At 31.3% G+C, this 18316-nt stretch overlaps 1 protein-coding gene across 1 annotated transcript in view; it reads left to right on the top strand.

Annotated features, from left to right (window-relative positions):
• LOC143225204 (uncharacterized) overlaps window positions 1–18316 on the top strand; it is a 159802-nt gene that overhangs the window by 56122 nt on the left and 85364 nt on the right. The window lies entirely within an intron of this gene.

The raw sequence follows: 18316 nt of genomic DNA, 5'->3' as shown, positions 1-18316 counted from the left end.
CATGGTTGATATAAGCGTTTGCAGAAGGCTGGCTGGAATGTTATTCCAAGTAGTGAAGATGGCTTCACGAAGATCATGCACTGTTTGGAATTGACGTCCATTTCTATAGACTTCCCTTGCCATCCACCCCCCAAACATTTTCAATGGGGTTCAGTTTGGGTAAACACGCTGGATGGTCCAAAAGAATCACGTTATTCGCCATGAAGAAGTCCTTTGATCTGCGGGCATTGTGGATTGCAGCGTTGTCTTGCTAAAAGATCCAGTCATTTTCATACAAGCGAGGGCCTTCAGTCAATAAGAATGCTCTCACCAACATGTCAATGTATCCAGCTGCTGTTTGACGCCCCTGTATAACCTGAAACTCTATTGTTCCATGGAAGGAGAAAGCACCCCATATCATGATGGAACCTCCTCCACTGTGTCGTGTAGAAAATGTCTCTGGTGGGATATCCTTATCGTGCCAGTAACGTTGGAAGCCATCTGAACCATCCAGGTTAAATTTTTCTCATCAGACAATAAAACCTTCTTCCACTTTTCTACGTCCCATATTTGATGCTTCTCAGCAAACTCTAACCACCATGTTTCATGGTGTGGAAGGAGGCGTGGCCTTTGGAGACGTTTACGGTGTTTAAAGCCTTTCTCTCGGATGCCATCTTATTGTTCTTGAGCTACATTCTGCGTCCGTAAGGGCCTTAATCTGGTTCGACGATCGGCTGGTGTCTTGCCGGACAACATATCGAATCCTCATGCTCAAGCGCCGGCGAAATTTTCTTGGACCACCCACTTGAAATTCTCGTTCCGTATTTCTCAGGGTCTTTTAAGAAATGTGCAACAGCAGTTTTACTACGCCCCATCTCACCAGCGATGGCACGTTGAGAGATACCTTGTTTTTGAAGCTCGACAATTCTGCCATGTTCAAACGCTGTCAACTTTTTAGCCTTTGCCATGTTTTTACCCAATGTAACACAGGAGATGTCAGTGGGAGATGTTGACAACGCTAACGCTTGAACACAAATGACTAAATTTCGTCACGTGTTTGCCAATTAACGCTTCGTTTCAGTGTGGTTTTAAACTTTTGACCAGCTAGTATTTAGGCTAATTTCATGGTGTTCACATTTTTCCTATTAAATGCTAAAAAAAGTTTTTATTTTTATTTTTCCTTTTCTTATTTTCATTTTTTGAAGCTCTACTCAAATACGTGGTTGAGTCTAACAACGCAAAATGTATATTTTTCTTTATGTTCATTGGCCTGAAGATTTTGGCCAGCAGTGTATGTATCAATTAAATTAGTTTCCATACAAGTTAGTGCACAATTTTTGTTATAATTCTGTTATTATTTAGTAAAGTTATTTGTAACGCAAAGCCTCTATACATGTCTTCACCAAAATGGATAGTTCACTTTACAAAAGTGTAAATATGTATTGTCACATAACAGCTAATTACATTCCTGTATTTACGTAAACTTTACCTTTTAAAATTGTAATTAGCAATGATAAAATATTGTTATTCTATATTTTATGTTAGTTAATAACAGTGATACAAAACATTAACTGTATATTTTCTATATTTCATGGGTACAGTTATTGTATCCAGTGTCCACAGCTTCAGATGTTATCAGTCGGTTTAGAACATTATTTTTCGAAATGAAAGATTGATTCTACTTAAATATGTGAGATTTCATTATTATTTTAATCATTTCATGTTTTGAAATATTGTTACTATATATTGAACGAAGACTCCAAATCAATGACAATGGCCAGTTTGATTTATCTAACAGCACTGTTAAGTTTATTTTAAATCAAAAACTGGAGAAGGTTATTTTTGCATAAACATTTTCATCAGAATTTATTACACTGACAGTCAACATTATAGTAATTACTAACAGAACATACGAACTGTATAAAATATCTTTCGAAACACGTATCACCATGTTAATTGTACAAAACACACACCTTTTTACCTTTTTGTCATTTGTCCAATAATTCACTTTTACTGCAATCAAAAATAATAAATGAATAACTTACTGTTTACTTTAAAAAAATCATTTACGTTCAGAAAACATTGAAATTATTTCACAGACCTATACAAAGTTGAACTTGTGTTGAGGATGATATCGTGGTTACACCTAAACACTTTTGCTATGAGCGCAAAATAACGACCTCTTTGTCTCAATACATCATCAATTAGAAAGAAGATGTTGCACTATCTTAGGGGTCATCACATATTATTGTTTAACCAATTAGTTTACTAATACTTAAAATAGCAAAACTTACAATTTACTGTACATTATTCACTTCAAGTTTAAATCATACCACATAAACAACTCATAAAACTTTGCAGTCATCTTTCTAGTCATTAAAAGGAATTACATAACAATAACATTTAAAATTCTGCTTAATCAACAACATTTAACTCAAACTTTGATGCTGCTCTATTTTTAGGTGGTCCTCACGTGGTCACTAACACAACAGTTGAAGCTTATGTTGCTCTTACTTCTAATAAATACTGTTTGTAATTGTTTTGTTACATTATTAGGCACACAGAGAAAAAAATACCAAAAATTAGTTGACAATCATAATAATTAAAGAACATTCAGTTATAAATCAAATAATTATTTTCAGACTATTTCAGAGCAGTTATACGTTCTCGCCTTGATTTTGATACCCTTACAGTAATGTGAATTATCGTTTTTTTTTACACTTTATCAAATGTACGAAAATTACCAGAGTTCAGTGATTTTCCTATATGAAACTCATTTCTCGTCATAGACCAGTATACGATATTTAGTATATGTTAGTAAAATCTAGGATGTTATCACCTCACATATTGAAACATTTGTAACAAAACTTTAAAATGTATTATGCTATTTACGCAAATGTTTCAGTTTATAAATAAATGTCAAGCTTCGTCTCTTATGGTTAAATTACACTCCATGAACATTAATTTCTAACAAATCTCTATTTGATATAGAAAACTCGTGTTTCATCATAACCAAGTATAAAAGTGTTAATATATATATATATACTATATATATAAAAATCACATATTTAACAACCATGTTGAAACATTTGTGAGCAAAATCCAAGATATGCTAATACGATTTTTGAAAAAGACTCCTTAATTTATAAAATATTGACCTACACATCAATGTAATGGTACTTGACATATATATATTTGTTCACGTAGATTATTAGTTACTATAAAAGAATCAAAATGGACAAGAAGTCAATGTTTAGTTGTTATAGAAACTATACAAACATCTTATACATTTGAAAACTAAACTGCCTGTCCCTATCCATCATCATGACCTTTACATTCCACTCTCCCACAACTTTAGTAAAGACTTTAAAGTGTCACGCATACACAGGTTTAATATCTATACACAGAGTATAAACTTTAAAACTAAAACCAACTGTATGCTAACTATGCAGTAGCTTTGAGAATAGCTTTCTTTCAAACAAACTTGCCGTTTAACTATAACAAACAAAATTGATGTTTTGTACCACTAACTAAAAGATATCGACAATGTTTTATCATTGCTAATTACAATTTGGAAATGTACAATTTATTTATATAAAAAATGTATTTAACTATTATGTATCACTACATATTTACAATTTTGTAAGAAGAGCCATCTATTTTAAATATACTGTAAATACACAGATAGTGACGTTGTATTATAATTGACTTTGTTGAGTAATAACAGAATTATAACAAAGATCGTACACTAGCGTGAATGAAAACTATTTTAATCCATACATATTTCAGGACATTATGCTATCAGATACAAACTGTCTAAATGGTGAGATGGACGACACATATTTCTTTATGCTCTTATGTGATTACACAATAAAAAGTTAAGGCTATGTGTCTAACTTCATGAGTTATATTGAATGAATAAATGTGTGAGTTCTAGATGAAACTTACAATAATGGACGTTTCAGCTTAGTTGGATTGTAAACATATTGGATTTATAAAATTTGAAAGAAAAGGTGTATATTATCTTTTGTCATAAGAAACTTAAAATATAAATTATAGGTTGATAATCCATTTTGTATAAACGATAGAGATACTTGCTGTTCTTGGTGCGTTTTCTGTCTATATATGTCTGATAGATTTGTTTTATTTACGCTACTATATGATTAAACATTTAAATATTCCCTAATGCTTGAGGATGTATGACACTTTACAAGTCTTTTTTTGCTATTGAAGGTAAGTTTGTAAGCTGTAAGTAAAGTGTTTGGCGTATTTAGTTTTCAAATGTTTTGTATAGATTGTAAAATAATGAGCATTTTGATTACTTGTGTTAAATAAATATAAATTAAACTGCATTGCAACTCAACACAAATCACATGGTCAAGCTAGGTCATGCTTTTACTATTCTTAATCTTGATAGAGTCACATGTTTAGTGAAGTTGATTTGAAGCTTGGTGAAATCATATAATGTTGTCATAATCCTTTCTTTATACCTGAAAAACGGAATTATGTTTGAGAAATTGTATGTGCGTGAAGTGAAATTAAATGGTATCAAGGTTTAACATGATTGATATCAGTTCGTGTTCGTTAATCTTGTTTACTTATAATAAAAACAATGTGTAGAGACTTGTATGTATGCTTTGTGATAGACAGTCTGAAAGTTCTGGTATTTTAAGTAGTAATCTAGGGTTATGCATGATTTGTGAAACACTGTTCTATAGAGCACTGAAAGAAGTTATGTATTCTATACTTTCACAAGATTTGTGTGCGTTTGGAGGTGACCAATGGTTATATAGATACTGGTGGATAAGTAGTAAGTCAGTCATTTATTATTTTTAATACAGATAATGATTAAACCTATGCATTGATTAATTGTGCACAGTTCTACAAACAGTTGTTAAAATAATAGTTTTTGATACGTAAAAAATCTCTTGTAACGTCTGAAAAATATTTTGTCTTAAACTAACCAAAGTTTTAATTATTATATAACAAATGCTTTATTAGCGATTTTGTTGTATACGTTCCATTTATTATATCATATCGACTTAAACCTATATCGGTAAACATGTACGTTGTGCTAATCTCAAAATAAACACTATTTCATGTCATTGAAAATAATTTATTGATTATTTTTTAATTATTGTATCATTCTTTATAGGACTACTTAAGTGTAATTCCATTAGTATGGGCTCCCCGCTACTACAGCGGTATGTCTACGGATTTACAACCTTAAAATCAGGTATTCGAATCCCCTCGGTGGGCCCAGCAGATAGCCTAATGTGGCTTTGCTATAAGAAAACACACACACACCATTAGTCTCAGTTTTCGCTCCTGATAAAACATAAGGAAGTGAAATAGAACATTGTTAGATTACACAAACTTTCCTGGATTAAAAAGGGAGGCTTGATTTCTAGCGACATTAGTTCCAAACTTTTTTTGGGCATCATTATTGAAAAATGGTCGATTTACGTACTTATTGTTCGAAAACAACACCATACAAATCGATTGTTTACACTGAAGAGATGAGTTAGAGTAAAAAAAGAGAAAGAAGTATTATGTGTCTAGCAAAAGTACTTGTAAGACAATATCTATCAACACAAGCCCGATTTTGTTCAAAATATGGGTGGCCTTAAGGATGCACTGACAGAATAAGTAAAGATCTTTGTTAATGTATAAAGAATATTGATGGAAGTCCTGGAAAAAAGACCATAATTAATATCTGTTTGTATATATATACACACATGTATGGGAATATTTTAGTGTGTTATAACTACTCTCTACCTATTTAAACTAATCATCAACTTTTACCTTTTTATGAAACCACAATGCTCTAAATTTATAAGTGTAAACGTAGCATTAGTAAAATAATATATGCTATTAAAATTTGCATCAAGACTCCCATCTCTGGATTATGAAAATGCCTTTGTAGGAAGTACTTATAGAGTTAAATCAAGATAAAAAAAGTGTTTCATAATGAAAAAGGTGAGAAAATCTTATTTGAGTTACTAAGTATAATTTTCTTACATAAAAAGAGAAAATGACCTGAATGTGGTTATACTACTAATGTAAATTATAAAGACAACTAATATTTAATAATAATTCTCATATATAGTTTCATAAAAGAAAGAAAATCTTCGTTTAGCCATGCTATTACTATGAGCTACAGAGACAACTAGCTAGAGGAGAACACAGTGTAGCTCATACATCCGCCACGCAGCATTGATCACATTCGACCCTCAAAACATACGAAAAATGTGTCCTTATGTCCATCGTTATCGACGAACATAAACCATTTTTGACACAAGTTTCATCATAATCCGATTATTTTTGACCGAGTATAAAGCGAAAATAGCATGAGAAATTGATCCCCATGTTAGGAGATAAGACTATTTTAGATGTTTGAGACCTTGTTGTGACCTTGACTCTACAATAACCATTAACTTCCAAGTTGGGTCACATTCCAAATATATACAAAATTTTATCCGAATCCATTCAGTCGCTAACGTGAAATCACGACAGACTCACACATAAGGGTTAAAACATAACATCCCTCACATTGGGAGGCAAATATGACTAGAAATGTGGTTATATTATGAATCTAAGCAATAGGGACAAATAAAGGACGACAGTAATATAGTAGCTATTATAAGAAAACAGTAATGTAAGGACAAATAAATTACGGTATCTTTGGAAGCTGTAATCTTGTTTTTGGTTTAATTTCGTTCCTGTTAAACAGAAAGACATATCTTTGGCTAAGTTAATTGAAAGTGTAAGAAAGCAAATACGATTAAAGACTCTGATATAGCACAGTAATAAATCTAGTTGACCAAATACCTGAGGCCTGGCATGGCCAAGCGCGTAAGGCATGCGACTCGTAATCTGAGAGTCGCGGGTTTGCGCCCACGTCGCGCTAAACATGCTCGCCTTCCCAGCCGTGGGGGTGTATAATGTGACGGTCAATCCCACTATTCGTTGGTAAAAGAGTAGCCCAAGAGTTGGCGGTGGATGGTGATGACTAGCTGCCTTCCCTCTAGTCTTACACTGCTAAATTAGGGACGGCAAGCACAGATAGCCCTCGAGTAGTTTTGTGCGAAATTCCAAAACCAAACCAAATACCTATGGTGTAAAGATGTTTTGGTCCAGAAATTTAACACTTTTATGATATATTTTTATTGAAGCTAAAAACTAAATCGAATGTTTTACTAAATATTGTTATTGTTAAATGCTCTCTGAAAGTAAAATGGTAAATAACGAACTTTTAATAATGATATGAACAGGATAGTGATAAATGTTTAGAAAAATTAATTGTTGTGTTTCTCGGTAATGTTTGGTTCTTCAAATAATAATGAAAAGACTCTCCCTCAGGAATTTTATCCATAAAATATACTTAATTCAAAGCAGTACCGCGAGGTAATGAATTCCCTCGATATACATTCTCTGAGCGGTGACTTGACTTGAAATTACTAGAGACTAAACAGAATCACATTCATTATAATTATAAATATTTGCTTACTACCCTTAAACCATAAATAAAGGAGACCTTAAATTAGTCTCGTTTACTTCACGACAATTTGATTTACCCTGAAACAAATAACTATAATTTATTTTTATATTAATAACACCAGTTTTGTACGTTACGAAGCAAATAGTGCAATTTAAAATACAATTTAACGAGACCAACGTATGTTTTTGTTACGCTTATTTAAAGAGCAAAGTAATAATTAATATTTGACATAATTATTAAAAAAATATACATTCGAAACATATGATGCGTGATACTTATTAAAATAAAGAAGATTTTCTATGTTTACGCAATAAACTTTCAATGCAGTGTAACGTTTTTTAACTTTCCTTAAGTTTTACCAATTTTTAACGCTATTTCATTAACATCTAAGAGTTACAATAAAGATAATGATAGCCTATTTTATTATTACTTTGAAACTATTACCTGCGAAATATATGATAGCTTTCATAAATCTGTCAGCCCTTAAGTATAAGTAAAGCAGATATTACATATGTCATGTAAGATAATGCTTTGTCAGCATGTGATGCTTCTACAAGAACAGGAATATGATTATTTTCAGCTTTTAATGAATTTAAATCTTCTCTTACAGTACAAAGCAAACCTATTTACAAATTTCACAAGTTAAATTTGTATGTTTTTGTGTTTTTGCACCTTAATAATTATAATTAAATTGCAAGTCAGAAGTGGAAGCTATCATCCAAAAAAGAAGAACATTTACTTTAAATGACAACATTTTGTTTCACATCTGCGAAGATTAACATTTAATAACAGAGAAAGAAAGGTTTATAGAATGCATTTGAGATATGCTAATACTACAAAAACGAAAACTGCAATTTACCCCACCTAAGTATCACAGTGCCGTAGAGCGCATCATATTACACGGTATTTTAATATTACAGATATTTACCATATATTAGTATTTGACACTACTATGACCTAATATATCATATCATATTGCATCCTAATATAGTGTACGATTAGCGGAGTATAATATCACATAGCACAGTAAACAATAACATATCGTACTGTTGTTTAATATAACGTAGAATTAGCACCATTATGAAGTAACATAGCATATTGTAGCACATTATATCATACAGTAGTTTTAATATAATGTAGAATTAGCACGTGTGGTATTGAGTCATAACCATGACAAGTTCCAAAGTGCAAAGAATACAGCCTTGAGTTATTCAAAAATAAATAAATCAGGATAATTTAGCAAGATCAACTGGAATACGATCAAAGACAAAGTAAAATACATCTTATTAAGAAAATAGACGTTATGTAAGCTAAATCAATTAAAATGTACAAAAACTGTGATACATCTTAATATTCATTAATTATGTTTTAAATTTTATTTTTATTATTAGATTAAGTAAGTAGGTTGATTTTCATAATTCATATGAATTAAAACTTAAGGTTGCTACCTTACGAACGTCATAATGCAAGTACTTTGTTTTAAAGTTTGCAAAAGTTAAGTAAACGTGAAATTACTACATTTAGACGAGGGATATTCTGCACCTAATCTTTATTTCCAAGTTTAACACGTACGAAATGTATTAAGTTTTAGAACAATTAACATAATATAACATAACGTAATGTTTAGTGATAACGAGGGACCTATTGGACCATTTCAGCTGTTCCACTTTTTTTCTAGGCCAAACTAAAAGTATCAGCAAATTTAACCCAGCCCTTATCATGCATATATCTATCAAGCTTTATTTTAAACTCACTCAAATTTAGTCTCTACAATACCCGAAAGTAACCCATTCCAAAAGCCAAACAACCTATTTCAAAAATAAAATTGTTTTAATATAAAATGGTTTCTACCTTGTTTAAATCTCTATTTTTGTCCCCTAGATCTATAATTTTCACTATTAAGTATGAAAAATGTTGCTACATCAACAATATAAATTCATTTTACAATCTTAAACACTTCAATCAGATACTCTCTAGCTCTTCGTTTATGAATATAAAAACAATTCGAAATATTTTAATATCCCTTCATATCACAACCCCTTCATCCCAGGCACCATTTTAGTAACCCTCCTCTGAATCCATTCCAACAATTCAACGTTTTTTTCTAACGTAGGAATACCAAGAATGAACACAATACTCCAAACCAGTGACTTATAAAATGAATTTATAAACTTTTTACATTTTAATTCAATATTTCTGTAGATACAACCTAAAATCTAACATGCCCCCTACTAGCAACAGTACATGCCTTAGGAGACTGATCAACCATTACACCAAAATCCTTTCCTTTCGTGACAATTTTAAGGTTATTCCCATCTAAATTATACATATAATCTAAATTATGATATCACACATACATTATCTTGCATTTATCATAATTAAAACCCATCTGTTATTTATTTGCCCAACTGAATAAATGATATAAATCCTTTAGTAAAGCAGCAGCATCCTCTTCATAGCTAGCAACACCTAAGACTTTGATATCATCTGTAAATTTAAGCAGTTTATTGACAATTTTTTTATTTATGTCATAAATGCCAATCAGAAAGAGCAATTGTCCTCATGCTGAGGTACACCACTTTAGTCCAGTTTGACTGAACTGCATCTATAACAGTCCTCTACTTTCTTTCATCGAGGTCCCTCTTCAGTGATAATAGTTAATTTATCCCCATACTTATAGAAATATGTTTCTTCACAAGCCATTTGGCAATTTGTCAAATACTTTTTGAAAATCCAGACACACTAAATCCACATTTTCAAAGCATGTTAAAATATTTGTAAGGTAATATTTTCCCTTAGTGAAACCGTGTTGTCCATTTGATAAAATTCTAAACTTTGTTAAGTGACTTTGGAAAGTTTAATAAAATATAATGGGACGACTTCTTTTACCTTCCTTGAAGATAGGAGTGTCATTAGCTAATTTTCAATATGTTGACACTTGTCCATTATTGGCACGTGGCTCACATTTCGAATCCTTGATCTCCTTTAAAATCCTTGGGGAAATATTATATGGCCAAGAAGCCTTATAGTTCTTTGAACTTTTCAATTTTATTTTAACAAGCTCAGAATTTATGCAGTTGCCTTATTCAACTTTGTTTTCATCTATCAGTTGTTCAAGATGGGGAATACTGTTTAAATTGCCTTGGTGAAAACTGAAGAAAAAGCGTAGTTGAATAACCTCGCCATTTCATAATCATCAGACACAAGCCTTCCTTTGCCATTACTCAATAGTTCTATCGCAATCCTAACATTTTGTTTACTCTAATGTATTTAAAACAACCCTTACTGTTATTTTTTATGTTTATAGCCAAATTGTTTATACATCATTTTGGATGTCTTATTTCCCTGTTAAGCTAACTTTATTCATTTTCTAAATATTCAATAATACCAATCAATGTAAATTTCTTAAATTTGTAAAGCATTTGTTTGATGTTATCTCTAATACCCCTTGTGAGTCACTCTGGTTTATAACTTGCAGTTACCCTTTTATTTCTGAAAGGAATATATATGTTTTTAAAATATTAAAAATTTTCTCCTTTTGCTCAGTATCTCCATATAACCCAGCTTCTCAATTCACAACAGGTAATTCTTCTTGTACCCCTTCAGACTGGGTGTTTGATATATTTTTGACTCTGACTAAGTCTCAGTTTCGTAGACTGCTCTATTACTATGATGCATCTTTAGCACTCACCATGTATCTCTCTGTTGTTTATATGCCATGTATATGCCATATTTATAAGAATATGTGTGTGTGTCATATGTGCAAACAAATTTTTCAATTATAATGACATCACGAATGTTAATTTTAAGAGTTAAAAGAAGAACCTGATCTATTAAAACCAGAATCTTCTTATCTTTAAACAAAAGCATACGAAATTGCCGAATGTAAAGATCAGACAAGTAAAACTAGCTTCAAATCACTGTTGAGGTATAACACATTTATCTGCGAAATTAGATTCATTCAACTATAAAGGTATTTTCTCTATCTAAAATACTAATATCTAACTCAGAATTAGAACTGTCTCTACCGAGTGGAATCAAACACCCTGATTTTAGCGTTGTAAATCCGTAGACCTACCGCTGGTCTAGCTGGGTACACCGAAAGTAGATTTAAAAATTAGGAGTAGATAAGGATGTTTATCTTAAAGAAAAATAAGATAAAAAAGAAAAAGAAGAATTGTATAATAAAACACTATTTTAAACTTACTGAAGGATAAGGACAATCAACATTATCTTATCTCCTGAAATTAACATTTTAGTCCTATAATACTCATAAATAAAGACTTAGATGGTTAGGTAATTAAATAGTGCATATCAAAAAATGAAAATTTGAATTTTCCCCACATTTTAGTACACGTGTCAGGAATGTATCTATTTTTTAAAAAATAAAGATGTTTAGATGAGATAACTAGCTTATTACTTGGAGCTATAATACATCAAAGTATTTTGCAATGATTCAGTATTCTACATTTTAAAATTGAAAGATAAAAATATGCCAGGTTAAAAAAATAAGTTATTTCACAAAAATTCTTCTTCTCACATAATCCTACAGTGCAATTTAATATACATTTTTTATGGTGTTACTATGTATTACGATTTCGTATATTCTCTTCTGCCTCACAGTGGTACAGCGATATGTCTGCGGACTTCTAAAGCTCAAATCCGGGTTTCGATACACGTGGTAAGCAAAACGCATATATGCCATTGTGTTGCTTTGTGCTTAATTCAAAACATGTTCTATGCAAAAAACGATAAGTGTTATATTTATACTTTTATTTAATAAAAACTTTTGACGATATATGAATGATTTCAACTTCATTTTCAAACCTCAAAGAATAGCGTAGTATTCCATGTGAAAAAAAATGTTTGAAATTTCTGAATATGTGGTTTCTATACCAAATTCCATACGCTTCATTTTCTAGTAAGATCATCACATTTCCATTTCGTTGTGAACAGCAGCTCTCTTTATTTGTGTTATTGGAAAATAGCTATGCACTATTGCCCAGTGATATTAAGGCTGCAAGAGCACGTCCCTGTACGAATCTAGTGCAAAATATTGGGATGAATTTGACTTCCTGTTTCCGGTAGGAATTTACAAATGTGTGTGTTATCGACAAGGATAGTTATTGATTCACTGTAGAAATGTTGTAAAAAATGTAATGTTCATTTGGAAAGGCTTAAGATGTAAAAGAAAGATAAATCTCCTTTTTTTCCGATAACTGATTTCAAATGTATGCTTTAGCAAGAACATTTACTGCTTAAGTAGATTAAGCAATGATGGTCAAGTTTTTCTTAACTGCTGTTCCTACGTAATATATAGAACTATGTTGTTTCAACGTTTCCAAGAATTAAATACATTTGGCAAGACAGAGGCACAAAACAATAAAATGTTCTTATTCTAAATTATAAAAGCAAGTTGATTAGTTCGACTCACATTCAAACATTTACAGTTTTAAGATATTCAAGGAACCGAGAAACTAGTTTAATCCCTTTATTAATATTATTCAGACATCAAATATGCCTTCTTAAATTGGTAAATAGAATAAAATTTCAATAGAAATATTTAAAACACATTATATTTTAGCACTAATTGTATTTATTTTAATTTTCCATGACTTCCTACGTCAATTATGAAAAAACTTTCGAAACACCAAAGTTCGAAACTGCAACAGATATTTGTTAATTGTCAGACTGCGTTTTTTTGGTTAAATTATACTTAATGATAAACAAGGCTTCATACTAAAAATGAACTGAAAGAATTAAATAGGCCAATCATAAACATTACTGTAAACAAGTATCAAATATAAAATATTTTAACTGTTGTTAAAATATAGAACTAAAATATGTTTGAAGGCTTTTATGATGTGAGATTTATTCACTTGTACATAAACCAAAATACTCAGTGATACACTTGTATTGCAATAGTATTCCAAGGTTTCGTCATCATTGAAACCAACCCAACTCATTTCAACTGATTTCTGTTTTAGTTTTGTCCGCCGCGTGAGTCAAATCCAAAATTCCAGAATTATAAATCCTAAAACTTGCTCATATGCTTCCAATTTGGATTGAAAAGAAACAAAAAAAATAAATTTAAAAGTGCGAAAGTGACAACTTCTTCATTAACAACTGTTAATGAAAAATGTTCTCTAATTAACTCTTTTTAAACACCTTAAACCAACAACAGCAAAAAGTATAATAAACCTTATTTACGAAAAGCTATATATACAGTAAGTTCGTGGTACTTCAGAAACCCTGTGAATTACAAATGTTCAAAAGACACAGTTAGAAATTGGGATTGAGGGTTGAATAATTTGTTACGGAAGAGAAAAAATACTTTATACTTATATACGTTTCTACAAATATCACACTCAATTACATAGTAATTTAACCTAGAAATGTATTGGTATTATTAAATCTAGTCTCACAAACAATAATACTATAGCAATTAGGGCAGCTATTGCACATCACGTCGTCAGAGGGCGAAACAAGTGTGTTCTCAGGCAGAAAAGATGGTGTAGAGACTGTGACATCATAGACACCAGTGATGATGAATGTTATAGAAAGAAGAGACGTTAACTTATACTTTCACGAAGTGTAACAAGAGGGCTTGTTGCTAAGCCAGGCAGAAAATAGAGAGAGCGTTGTTAAACGTGAAGTCATAGTTCCGCGAAGTGTACCAAAGGGCGTTGGATTCATGAAAGATGGAAGATGTCCATAAGATGTGCTGCTAGGTCGCCATGATGATTTTATCAATAAAACGCCCTGCTAGACCGCTGCCATTATGATTTCATCATAGAGTTTTTCTACGTGTCTCAACATGCCATCAATACCTAGATTTCATTATATGCCCTGCAAGTTACAAGAAAACAAAACATTAATTTAACAAATTTCTTATTTATTGTAACACTCCTCTGTGGCACAATCGTATGTGTACCAACTTATACTGCTAGCAACCGAGCATCGATGCCCATGGTAAGCAGAGTACCAATAACCCTTTGTGTATTCCAGTGCTTAATAACAAACAATAACAAAAATTGTTGTAACATACCTTAGGTTATGGCTGGGTTAATTTTGTTTTTACTATAAGAAAAAGGTATGAGAAAAACATTGCTTAATAAACTTTAAGACTTAATAAAAAATCTGATGTTTTGGTAACGAAAGCCTTGTGATGATTACTGATAATATTCCAATGTTTGTGAACATACGTTAACTAATTAAAAGTTATAAAGTGAAAACTATAAAAAGCACAAAATTTTTACCGACCCGACATGACCAAGTGATCAAGGCACTCGACTCATAATCTGAGGGCCGTGGATTCGAATGCTCGCCCTTTCAGCTGTGGTGGCGTTATAATGTGACGGTCAATCCCACTATTCGTTGGTAAAAGAGTAGCCCAAGAATTGGCAGTGGGTGGTGATTACTAGCTGCCTTCTTTCTTATCTTACACTGCTAAATTAGGGACGGCTAACGTAAATAGCCATCGTGTAGTTTTGCGCAAAATTCAAAACAAATCAAAATGGTTACGAGGTCGGTCCCAAGAACCAAACCCATGCAGATAGAGTTAAAGCAAAACAAAAGATGTATTAAATTTTTAAGGAACTATTGAATCAACGTCTGCTTAAATACATAATATTCTTGGTAATACCTAATAATAGTGACTTCTTTGACTTCTAGAAGCACTTCAAACATTTTTAAAAGCTATGTAATTAAAGAACATTATAGAACGCATATGTAAAAGTACGTGTATTTAGAAGAACAATAAAAATAATTATTGCATCGGCTAATGAAACTGCAAAGCTGTTGTTAAAATAAAGGTTTTACTTGTAATATTTAAGACACATAATTAAATCAAGACATTGACAATATGTCTAGATACAAATAGACACCCTATAATGAGATAACCGTGAGGGCCTAGCAACATATTTTCTGCACAAATTCTTTTGTTATGACAACATCCGTTTCTTTAGACGGCCGAGCAATACATCTTCTGTCATGAAATCATTATGGCGGCCCAGTTACATGCTTTTTGGACAACTCCCACCTGTCGTAGCTATCCAAGCAAAGCCATTTCTAGTGAGACTTCATGGAACTATCTATTTAACAAGAAAATATTATAATTATTATAAATTGATTACTTGGTATATTTAATAGTAATGCTGCACAACATGCTATTATGTCGAACCAACCACAAGGATAAAACCTGAATTTTAGCTTTATAAGTCTTGAAAATTACTGCTGAGTCACCAGAATGAAAATTATTTCAAGAAAAAAAATGACAATTAATAAACAGCTTTAGAGTCAAGAATATTTTTAAAAAACGAATACTTAATTATCTCACGAATCTCTTAAATGAGGAACTCAAGAACATTATGGTTTAAACAGTCTTTTTTCACATTATACACATATCCTAGAAAGGTGAAAACCCTCATCTACTTCAATTAATATCAAGCTCTGTACTAAAAGTCACAGATCGGTTTAAGACATACCGGCTCTTTTTAAAAGTAAATCACAACAACATACTTTATGTTAACACAGCACCTCACGAATGTTGTATTGTTATGTCGTTCGTTTTCTCAGAGTTAATATATTTAATGTTACATCTGAATTTCAAGAAAACAATTAAATTAATTAAATTTCATACTACGTGTCATCAGTAACATCTAACAAATGAATAATTAGCTTTAATTTGTTTCTTTTATAAAGTGTGACATGCAAGTTGAAGTGCTTAGTTTTCCTTTTTTTATTCTAACACTTTACACGTACGTAAACTAAAACAACAACAACGGGTATACAAATGAGCTTCAGAAGGTACAGGAATATTGTTGACAATCCTGTACACCTCGTTGTGATACTGATACGAAAGTTCACCATGAGAACCATGCCAAATACAAATATATATATCGTTAAAAGATAAAAAACAAAATTAACTGATATAGCATTTAATTTTTTCTCTTTTTCTAAAATGTTATGGGAAAATCTTTGAGACTAAAAAGACATTTGTGAAACAACGAAGCTACTTCTTGACGTCGATCAAAATATTTTAGAGCGATAAGATTGGTTCCTTATTCTACGAATATATTAAAAAAATTGAAAAGTTGGATGAATTTCTGAACCATAAACGGAACTATTAAATAATTTTTCCTCAAAGTAGAGCAAATGTTAACATAGAGTAAGCCTTATTGTTAGGAGATGGCAAAATAAATAATCTTGTATGTAATGTCATTCCAAACACAGAAAAAACTAACCAAGCCATAATCCATGTTACGTTAAAATGAATGTTAATGTAAAAATGTAATCCGTGATGAACATAAAAATAATTAAGCTTATTATAAAAGTTTAGAGGTATCTTATTTCAGTGGCGCACACAAGTCACTCATCTGTTAAAGGAAGCCTTAGAAACAGCGAAATATTATACGTTTAACGTATAATCAATTGCTTTTGACAGAAAAATAAAAACGCTGGTTAGATTAAAAGACACACGTAAGTTTAATTTTAAGAGAATTATATATAACTCAGGATTAGATACACATGAGGTAATGAACTGTTTCTTTCGATGACCGTTTGTAAATTCTAAAAGTCTAAAAGTAGCCAAAGTCTACGGTAATCATCGTTAACTACCATACTGGAAGACTGGGATCTGACCGTAAATTATAAAACGCACCCAGTGCCTCGAATAATTAGGAGCAATTTTATGGCAACGAATGCGAACCATAGATTGTCGAATTCAGAGTTAAGCACAGTAGCCATTATTATATATCTGGCCCACAACTGATGTAGCATTAGTAAATAACGTATGCATGTGTATATGCTGGTGAGTTATTATCACAACTGATTATCAGTTTCACTTTAATCTTTATATTTAAAGATTTATAAAGCTATACCTCTTATGGTGTTTTATGTTGTTGTTTTTTGTCATATGTGAAGCTTTTACTGTTACTACTGTTGTTGTTTACACTTTTTGTTCTAACACAACAGTCATTCTCGGTTGGGTACGACCTAACGTGGAACTTCGAGCTAGCAAATATTCAGTCAAAGATCCTTACATCTAGCCGGACTCTATTAATTAAAATCAAGCTAGCGTTAACCATAACAAAAATTCATAGCTGTTAGTTGAATTAAATTTATTTTTGAATTAAAAATAATACCCGTAAGTGTGTTTTGTGTTCCTTCTATTAATTTGCATAAAGAATTAATTTTGTCAGATTCAGCTTCTGCTTATATCGATACATAATGTTGTGACATTAATAATTTATTTATCTAAAAGTCCATTCAAATTTTCATTTCTGGAAGATCATATTTTTTTTCGCAGGGAAAGAATTAATTGCTGAATAGTTTACTCGTTTACTTGTCTATTATTAATATTTGCTGAATAATTATAAAAACAGAATTATAATAATCATGACACATTTCCAGTGTTTGTATCAATATGTGATAAATATTTCAACCATTGCCTTTTTAAAAAACTACCTCTTTCAATTAATCTCATTCTAAACTTTTCTATCATACCAGCTGTTATTGATTGACATATTAATTGAATTCTTACAATGACACATAAATCCATATAGTGACACTTCTAATGAAGTGATGATATTCATAATTTGTGCTTAGTTTACTCTGTTCTTAGTTGCAAATGACAAGCAGATGACGATGCTCCGACTCCCAGTACGTCGACGCATTTTTCACTTACATCTTTTTTAACTTTCTATTTTAATTTTAAGGCATCAAGTGAACAATATCAGCAAAAAAAATAATATTATATAGGATGAACAGGCTCTTATATTCTATTAATATAACAGACATGAATGATACTACCAATTGTTTATTTCAACAGAAAGA

This window comes from Tachypleus tridentatus, chromosome 9, assembly GCF_004210375.1.
Source record: "Tachypleus tridentatus isolate NWPU-2018 chromosome 9, ASM421037v1, whole genome shotgun sequence".
Taxonomy (NCBI): Eukaryota; Metazoa; Arthropoda; class Merostomata; order Xiphosura; family Limulidae; genus Tachypleus; species Tachypleus tridentatus.
This window is presented reverse-complemented; position numbering and strand designations above follow the sequence as displayed.